Below are 10,030 nucleotides of genomic sequence, written 5' to 3'. Positions count from 1 at the left end.
CGTATTAATAGCTGCTGCGTCCCAGCCCTGCCCATCCTGCGCTCCCTATTCATTCTTAAAGAGGCACTCTCAAGTGTCAGCGGCTCCCGGCTCTTCATGTTCCTTGCCTCCGGGTCACAAAGGATAAGGCCCCTTTGCACACAAACTTTTTTTATATGTGCTCCCCGTACCGCACTGTATAGGTAGCACACGGCCACATTCACATCAATGGACAATACAGTCACTCATTTGAATGGGATTATTGTTCACTGTACTGGGTCCAGTGCGTCTGGCTTCCTATGGAGAGGGGAGGGGTGAGGAGCGCTCCCTGCACCCGGCTGTATGCTATCCCCAGGAACAGCCCAGGTGTGCAAGGAGCCAAAGAAGATATCGTAAGAAGAAAGTAAGGAAAATCCTTGCTAAAGTTTTTGTTACATCTTTCACTGGGAAAGCTGGGTGGTTGTCAGGAGGATAGATTCTCATGAACTAATAAACCCATTTTGTATCCTTGTGGAGAACATAAAAAAACTAAGAAACCCCCTCCCCGTGCCGAGCCTCTCATACTCCAGAGAACGCACCTTCACCAAGAGAGGAGATGACAGACTAAGGGACACTAAGGAGAGAGGCCCTCCCCGTGCCCAGCCCCTCATACTCCAGAGAGCGCACCTTCACCAGGAGGGAGAGGACAGACTAAGGGACACTAAGGAGAGAGGCCCTCCCCGTGCCCAGCCTCTCATACTCCAGAGAGCGCACCTTCACCAGGAGGGGAGAGGACAGACTAAGGGACACTAAGGAGAGAGGTCCTCCCCGTGCCCAGCCTCTCATGCTCCAGAGAGCGCACCTTCACCAGGAGGGGAGAGGACAGACTAAGGGACACTAAGGAGAGAGGTCCTCCCCGTGCCCAGCCTCTCATGCTCCAGAGAGCGCACCTTCACCAGGAGGGAGAGGGCAGACTAAGGGACACTAAGGAGAGAGGTCCTCCCCGTGCCCAGCCTCTCATACTCCAGAGAGTGCACCTTCACCAGGAGGGAGAGGACAGACTAAGGGATACTAAGGAGAGAGGCCCTCCCCGTGCCCAGCCTCTCATACTCCAGAGAGCGCACCTTCACCAGGAGGGAGATGACAGACTAAGGGACACTAAGGAGAGAGGTCCTCCCCGTGCCCAGCCCCTCATACTCCAGAGAGCGCACCTTCACCAGGAGGGAGAGGACAGACTAAGGGACACTAAGGAGAGAGGCCCTCCCCGTGCCCAGCCTCTCATACTCCAGAGAGCGCACCTTCACCAGGAGGGAGAGGACAGACTAAGGGACACTAAGGAGAGAGGTCCTCCCCGTGCCCAGCCTCTCATACTCCAGAGAGCGCACCTTCACCAGGAGGGGAGAGGAAAGACTAAGAGAAACTAAGGAGAGAGGCCCTCCCCGTGCCCAGCCTCTCATACTCCAGAGAGCGCACCTTCACCAGGGGGGAGAGGACAGACTAACGGACACTAAGGAGAGAGGCCCTCCCCGTGCCCAGCCTCTCATACTCCAGAGAGCGCACCTTCACCAGGGGGGGAGAGGACAGACTAAGGGACACTAAGGAAAGAGGTCCTCCCCGTGCCCAGCCCCTCATACTCCAGAGAGCGCACCTTCACCAGGAGGGGAGAGGACAGACTAAGGGACACTAAGGAGAGAGGTCCTCCCCGTGCCCAGCCTCTCATACTCCAGAGAGCGCACCTTCACCAGGGGGGAGAGGACAGACTAACGGACACTAAGGAGAGAGGCCCTCCCCGTGCCCAGCCTCTCATACTCCAGAGAGCGCACCTTCACCAGGAGGGAGAGGACAGACTAAGGGATACTAAGGAGAGAGGCCCTCCCCGTGCCGAGCCTCTCATACTCCAGAGAACGCACCTTCACCAAGAGAGGAGATGACAGACTAACGGACACTAAGGAGAGAGGCCCTCCCCGTGCCCAGCCTCTCATACTCCAGAGAGCGCACCTTCACCAGGAGGGAGAGGACAGACTAAGGGACACTAAGGAGAGAGGCCCTCCCCGTGCCCAGCCTCTCATACTCCAGAGAGCGCACCTTCACCAGGAGGGGAGAGGACAGACTAAGGGATACTAAGGAGAGAGGTCCTCCCCGTGCCCAGCCTCTCATACTCCAGAGAGCGCACCTTCACCAGGGGGGAGAGGACAGACTAAGGGATACTAAGGAGAGAGGTCCTCCCCGTGCCCAGCCTCTCATACTCCAGAGAGCGCACCTTCACCAGGAGGGGAGAGGACAGACTAAGGGACACTAAGGGGAGAGACCCTCCCCGTGCCCAGCCTCTCATACTCCAGAGAGCGCACCTTCACCAGGAGGGAGAGGACAGACTAAGGGACACTAAGGAGAGAGGCCCTCCCCGTGCCCAGCCTCTCATACTCCAGAGAACGCACCTTCACCAAGAGAGGAGATGACAGACTAACGGACACTAAGGAGAGAGGCCCTCCCCGTGCCCAGCCTCTCATACTCCAGAGAGCGCACCTTCACCAGGAGGGAGAGGACAGACTAAGGGACACTAAGGAGAGAGGCCCTCCCCGTGCCCAGCCTCTCATACTCCAGAGAGCGCACCTTCACCAGGAGGGAGAGGACAGACTAAGGGATACTAAGGAGAGAGGCCCTCCCCGTGCTCAGCCTCTCATACTCCAGAGAGCACACCTTCACCAGGAGGGAGAGGACAGACTAAGGGGCACTAAGGAGAGAGGCCCTCCCCGTGCCCAGCCTCTCATACTCCAGAGAGCGCACCTTCACCAGGAGGGGAGAGGACAGACTAAGGGACACTAAGGAGAGAGGCCCTCCCCGTGCCCAGCCTCTCATACTCCAGAGAGCACACCTTCACCAGGAGGGGAGAGGACAGACTAAGGGACACTAAGGAGAGAGACCCTCCCCGTGCCCAGCCTCTCATACTCCAGAGAACGCACCTTCACCAAGAGAGGAGATGACAGACTAAGGGGCACTAAGGAGAGAGGTCCTCCCCGTGCCCAGCCTCTCATACTCCAGAGAGCGCACCTTCACCAGGGGGGAGAGGACAGACTAAGGGGCACTAAGGAGAGAGGCCCTCCCTGTGCCCAGCCTCTCATACTCCAGAGAACGCACCTTCACCAAGAGAGGAGATGACAGACTAAGGGACACTAAGGAGAGAGGCCCTCCCCGTGCCCAGCCTCTCATACTCCAGAGAGCGCACCTTCACCAGGAGGGGAGAGGACAGACTAAGGGACACTAAGGAGAGAGGCCCTCCCCGTGCCCTGCCTCTCATACTCCAGAGAGCGCACCTTCACCAGGGGGGAGAGGACAGACTAACGGACACTAAGGAGAGAGGCCCTCCCCGTGCCCAGCCCCTCATACTCCAGAGAGCGCACCTTCACCAGGGGGGGAGAGGAGAGACTAAGGGACACTAAGGAGAGAGGTCCTCCCCGTGCCCAGCCTCTCATACTCCAGAGAGCGCACCTTCACCAGGAGGGAGAGGACAGACTAAGGGGCACTAAGGAGAGAGGCCCTCCCCGTGCCCAGCCTCTCATACTCCAGAGAGCACACCTTCACCAGGAGGGAGAGGACAGACTAAGGGACACTAAGGAGAGAGGCCCTCCCCGTGCCCAGCCTCTCATACTCCAGAGAGCGCACCTTCACCAGGGGGGAGAGGACAGACTAAGGGACACTAAGGAGAGAGGTCCTCCCCGTGCCCAGCCTCTCATACTCCAGAGAGCGCACCTTCACCAGGAGGTGAGAGGGCATGATAAAGGGACACTAAGGAGAGAGGCCCTCCCCGTGCCCAGCCTCTCATACTCCAGAGAGCGCACCTTCACCAGGAGGGGAGAGGACAGACTAAGGGACACTAAGGAGAGAGGCCCTCCCCGTGCCCAGCCTCTCATACTCCAGAGAGCGCACCTTCACCAGGAGAGGAGATGACAGACTAAGGGACACTAAGGAGAGAGGTCCTCCCCGTGCCCAGCCTCTCATACTCCAGAGAGCGCACCTTCACCAGGGGGGAGAGGACAGACTAAGGGGCACTAAGGAGAGAGGCCCTCCCCGTGCCCAGCCCCTCATACTCCAGAGAGCGCACCTTCACCAGGGGGGAGAGGACAGACTAAGGGATACTAAGGAGAGAGGCCCTCCCCGTGCCCAGCCTCTCATACTCCAGAGAGCGCTCCTTCACCAGGAGGGAGAGGACAGACTAAGGGATACTAAGGAGAGAGGCCCTCCCCGTGCCGAGCCTCTCATACTCCAGAGAGCGCACCTTCACCAGGGGGAGAGGACAGACTAAGGGACACTAAGGAGAGAGGTCCTCCCCGTGCCCAGCCTCTCATACTCCAGAGAGCGCACCTTCACCAGGAGGGAGAGGACAGACTAAGGGACACTAAGGAGAGAGGCCCTCCCCGTGCCCAGCCTCTCATACTCCAGAGAGCGCACCTTCACCAGGGGGGGAGAGGACAGACTAAGGGACACTAAGGAGAGAGGCCCTCCCCGTGCCCAGCCTCTCATACTCCAGAGAGCGCACCTTCACCAGGAGGGAGAGGACAGACTAAGGGACACTAAGGAGAGAGGCCCTCCCTGTGCCCAGCCTCTCATACTCCAGAGAGCGCACCTTCACCAGGGGGGAGAGGACAGACTAAGGGGCACTAAGGAGAGAGGCCCTCCCTGTGCCCAGCCTCTCATACTCCAGAGAGCGCACCTTCACCAGGAGGGAGAGGACAGACTAAGGGACACTAAGGAGAGAGGCCCTCCCTGTGCCCAGCCCCTCATACTCCAGAGAGCGCACCCTCACCAGGAGGGAGAGGACAGACTAAGGGACACTAAGGAGAGAGGCCCTCCCCGTGCCCAGCCTCTCATACTCCAGAGAGTGCACCTTCACCAGGGGGGGAGAGGACAGACTAAGGGACACTAAGGAGAGAGGCCCTCCCCGTGCCCAGCCTCTCATACTCCAGAGAGCGCACCTTCACCAGGAGGGAGAGGACAGACTAAGGGACACTAAGGAGAGAGGTCCTCCCTGTGCCCAGCCTCTCATACTCCAGAGAGCGCACCTTCACCAGGAGGGAGAGGACAGACTAAGGGACACTAAGGAGAGAGGTCCTCCCCGTGCCCAGCCTCTCATACTCCAGAGAGCGCACCTTCACCAGGAGGGAGAGGACAGACTAAGGGGCACTAAGGAGAGAGGCCCTCCCCGTGCCCAGCCTCTCATACTCCAGAGAGCGCACCTTCACCAGGAGGGGAGAGGACAGACTAAGGGACACTAAGGAGAGAGGTCCTTCCCGTGCCCAGCCTCTCATACTCCAGAGAGCGCACCTTCACCAGGAGGGAGAGGACAGACTAAGGGACACTAAGGAGAGAGGTCCTCCCCGTGCCCAGCCTCTCATACTCCAGAGAGCGCACCTTCACCAGGGGGGAGAGGACAGACTAAGGGGCACTAAGGAGAGAGGCCCTCCCTGTGCCCAGCCTCTCATACTCCAGAGAGCGCACCTTCACCAGGAGGGGAGAGGACAGACTAAGGGACACTAAGGAGAGAGGCCCTCCCCGTGCCCAGCCTCTCATACTCCAGAGAGCGCACCTTCACCAGGTCACCCAGAATGTTCCTAACCACCTCATCCACCGGGAGGATTTTACGCTGCGTCGATACTAAACACCGTGCGTTCCACGTGTGGTACCTGACCACTAGACTAACTAGGAATAACGTGCAGCGGTCCCGGCCACCCAGGCCTCTGAATGCTCCATAGGCCCACTCCGCATAGGAGAGACCGGCCAACCCGGGCCAATGGATGGAAGCGCCCACCCGGTTGTACACCTCTGTGTTAAAGGGGCACTGAAGCAGGAAGTGGTCCATGCTCTCCAGCAGACCACCGCACTCCTCCCGGGGACAACCCCTTTCCTCAGAGCTCCTACACTTCAGATTGTCCCTCACACACAGCTTTCCATGGAAGCAGCGCCAAGTCACGTCCCAGAACTTCAAGGGGATCCTGATGGAATTCAACAAACTCAAACCCACCCCAAGATCCCGACTTGGGCAATCCCTGAGGGCCAGAGGCTTCTGGAAATGGGTCAAGTTTTCTCAACATAGTCCTCATCTCCCGCATTTCCAAAGCCCACCGAGATCTTTCACTTGTCCTCCTGTATCCCATCCTCTACAGGAGTGTACCCACAGAGGAGCCCTCACTTTCCAGAGGTTTGCAGCACGGTGCCAATTGTTTTCTGCAGCAATTCTTGTCTTATTTGAGATGCTACATGACCACTTTTTCATTGACACTTGCCACTGTCCCCCTACAATCAACCATCGAGATGCTGCGGATATTGGCAGTGGCATCTTAATCATCATTGTAAATCCAACTATATTAAGTAATCTGCACCACAAACATACCGCTAATAATATTAATAATTTCTTTATTTCTATAGCGCTCACAGATTACCCCCAATGGGGCTCACAATCTAATCAACTTTACCAGTATGATTTTTGAGTGTGGGAAGAAACTAGAGGACCCGGAGGAAACCCACGCAAACACGGAGAGAACATACAAACTCTTTGCAGATGTTGACCTGGATAGGACTTGAACCCAGGTCCTCAGCACTGCAAGGCTGTAGTGCTAACCACTGAGCCACCTGCTGCAAAGCTGTAGTGCTAACCACTGCGCCACCGTGCTGCTCTACAGTTGCCATACAGTTATGTCCAAATGCATGAAGGTGTTGATTTCTCCTCTGGATCCATCACAGCTAGAATGCCCTGACCCCTGCTATGTCCTGGCAAAAGGATGCTTCCCTTCCCAACTTACAGTCTCCACAGAAAAATTTGAGATTCCCTGAATATGGGCAAAGGTCACATATTCCTGCCGGCTAGGAAAAATAACAACAACCCATCCTTTCACGGTCAAGTTTAGGAAAAACAATTGTTTAGAGGTTGTCAGGACAACCAGGAGACAAAGATCCATGAAATAAAGGACATCAGGCCCCGAGGGTCAGCAATAGGAGGAGGAGGGGCGATGTATCATTGGGTTTTGTCTATGTTTGGGGTTGTTGTTTTGTGACTTTCCGTTGCACCACATGAACATAGGACGACGTACGTATAATGACCTAGACATAGACGCTGCTGGCTCCAAATCCATTACTGGCTTCTCACAATTGGACTGAATTCACGTATGGCGACTTTTAGATAAAAGACGCCAGTCCCTACCCTGGTCTATGCGCTGCCGGGGTCACTGGCTGCCATGTTACCCTCCTAACAAAACATCCCAACTAGAGGGAACTTTAATAACACATTTATAAGTAGTAATATGGATAACACATATAAGAAGATCCCGCAGCCCCGGTGCCCGGATCTATGAGTAATGTCCCTGGTTATCAGGATGGGTTTTCATGGTAGATTTCCTTTAAAGGGCTAATACAATGGGGCTCATTTACTAAGGGCTCCGCGCCCGCATTTCCGGCGGGTTTCCCGAATTTTTCCGTTTTGCGCCGTATTCCGCACACAAACGGATTTTGGCGCAACAGAAATGGGGGGGGGGGGGGCGTGGCCGTCGGACAACCAACGCATTCAGAAAAAACACAGAATTTAAAAAACGTAATGTGTCGCAAGGTCAAGCATTCACTTGCACCGGGAAGAAGAAGGTGAACGCCGGCGGATATCGGGCGCACGACTTTAGTGAATCCCGGCAGAACCCGAATCCTGGTCGGACAACGCGCCGCTGGATCGCGACTGGACCAGGTAAGTAAATGAGCCCCAATGTGTCAGTAACCACCCAACATTATATGGATGAGGGCGGCAGAGCCAAACTGGTATGGATGTGCATTCTCTGGTCCAGAACGTGTTCATACCCCCCATGCTGCCCGGATTTAGGTGTCAGGCATTGGGTTATTTTATTTGGGGGCATATACGGTATATAATACATAGGGCCAGGCAGAGATGTGGTCAGCAGACAATCCAAGTGTGTGCCTCGTGTCAATTCCAAGCCACAGATACGCAAAAGCAGGAGAACAAGTGTTTGGAACCTCTTGCTCAGGCACCTTCCTGTGAGAGACCCGGAATTAAATAGCCCTAAGGTGGATGAGATTAGCCTGGAGCAGATTCTTAAAGGTCCAGTGAAACCTGTAGCTAAGAGTACAAGGAGTGCAAGGTCCAATGCCCAGGAAGAACATGGTGGGAGTCCAGTAAGCAAACGGCAACATGAAAATAAAAGCTACTAGAGCCCCTGAGGGATGTGTCCGAGGCCGTTACCATCACCCAGTCGTAGTGCGGTCATCTACGGCAGCTTGAGCCTAAGGGTGATGCCACACGTGGCGTTTTGAACCTGTTTTTGGTCCGTTACTAAGCAGTCCGTTAAAAAACGCATCCGTTTTTGACAGGTTTTACCAATTATCTTAGATAAAAGGGAAGTGTTATTTAACGCAAGCGTTTTTGGATGGAATGCTTAATAACGGACCAAAAACGGGTTTAACACGCCACGTGTGGCATCGCCCTCAGTGATGGTCTCCCTATTAATAATTGCCAGGAGCAGGGACTGCAAGGTTATGTATTGTATTATATATTGTATTATATCAATTTTACTGGGGGATCACACGTCATCATTAAAGGTTTAGAAAATTGACAGCTACGACCATCTGTCCAAGGTTCGGACATGTCCGATCTTTTTCATTACAGACTGGGAATGTGGCCGTGTGCTACCCTAAAAAAAAATGGTGCAGGGCCTGAAGGGAGAAGCAGGACTCTAGGGTCTAGGAATAGAATGAAAATGAGTCCTGCTCCTCCCTTCAGGCCCAGCACCATGTATTATTCTATGAATTAACTTTTCACTGGAGTGTCCCTTTAAGAATGATAGGGATCCTATAGAGCACCCAGAGCAGCACTCATAATTACGCTGGTACAGCCACTGCATGACATTACTTATCCCAAGTTACATCCTGTATTATACACCAGAGCTGCACTCACTATTCTGCTGCTGGTGCAGTCACTGTGTACATACATGACATTACTTATCCTGTACTGATCCTGAGTTACATCCTGTATTATACCCCAGAGCTGCACTCACTATTCTGCTGCTGGTGCAGTCACTGTGTACATACATGACATTACTTATCCTGTACTGATCCTGAGTTACATCCTGTATTATACTCCAGAGCTGCACTCACTATTCTGCTGCTGGTGCAGTCACTGTGTACATACATGACATTACTTATCCTGTACTGATCCTGAGTTACATCCTGTATTATACTCCAGAGCTGCACTCACTATTCTGCTGCTGGTGCAGTCACTGTGTACATACATGGCATTACTTATCCTGTACTGATCCTGAGTTACATCCTGTATTATACTCCAGAGCTGCACTCACTATTCTGCTGCTGGTGCAGTCACTGTGTACATACATGACATTACTTATCCTGTACTGATCCTGAGTTACATCCTGTATTATACCCCAGAGCTGCACTCACTATTCTGCTGCTGGTGCAGTCACTGTGTACATACATGACATTACTTATCCTCTACTGATCCTGAGTTACATCCTGTATTATACCCCAGAGCTGCACTCACTATTCTGCTGCTGGTGCAGTCACTGTGTACATACATGACATTACTTATCCTCTACTGATCCTGAGTTACATCCTGTATTATACCCCAGAGCTGCACTCACTATTCTGCTGCTGGTGCAGTCACTGTGTACATACATGACATTACTTATCCTGTACTGATCCTGAGTTACATCCTGTATTATACCCCAGAGCTGCACTCACTATTCTGCTGCTGGTGCAGTCACTGTGTACATACATGACATTACTTATCCTGTACTGATCCTGAGTTACATCCTGTATTATACCCCAGAGCTGCACTCACTATTCTGCTGGTGCAGTCACTGTGTACATACATGACATTACTTATCCTGTACTGATCCTGAGTTACATCCTGTATTATACTCCAGAGCTGCACTCACTATTCTGCTGCTGGTGCAGTCACTGTGTACATACATGACATTTCTTATCCTGTACTGATCCAGAGTTACTAACACTACTTGTTATCTGTGGGAGACCAGTGAAGACCAAGAAGCTGGAGAAATGGCACTGT

The sequence above is a fragment of the Engystomops pustulosus genome, chromosome 8, assembly GCF_040894005.1.
Source record: "Engystomops pustulosus chromosome 8, aEngPut4.maternal, whole genome shotgun sequence".
In the NCBI taxonomy this organism is placed as follows: Eukaryota; Metazoa; Chordata; class Amphibia; order Anura; family Leptodactylidae; genus Engystomops; species Engystomops pustulosus.
This window is presented reverse-complemented; position numbering follows the sequence as displayed.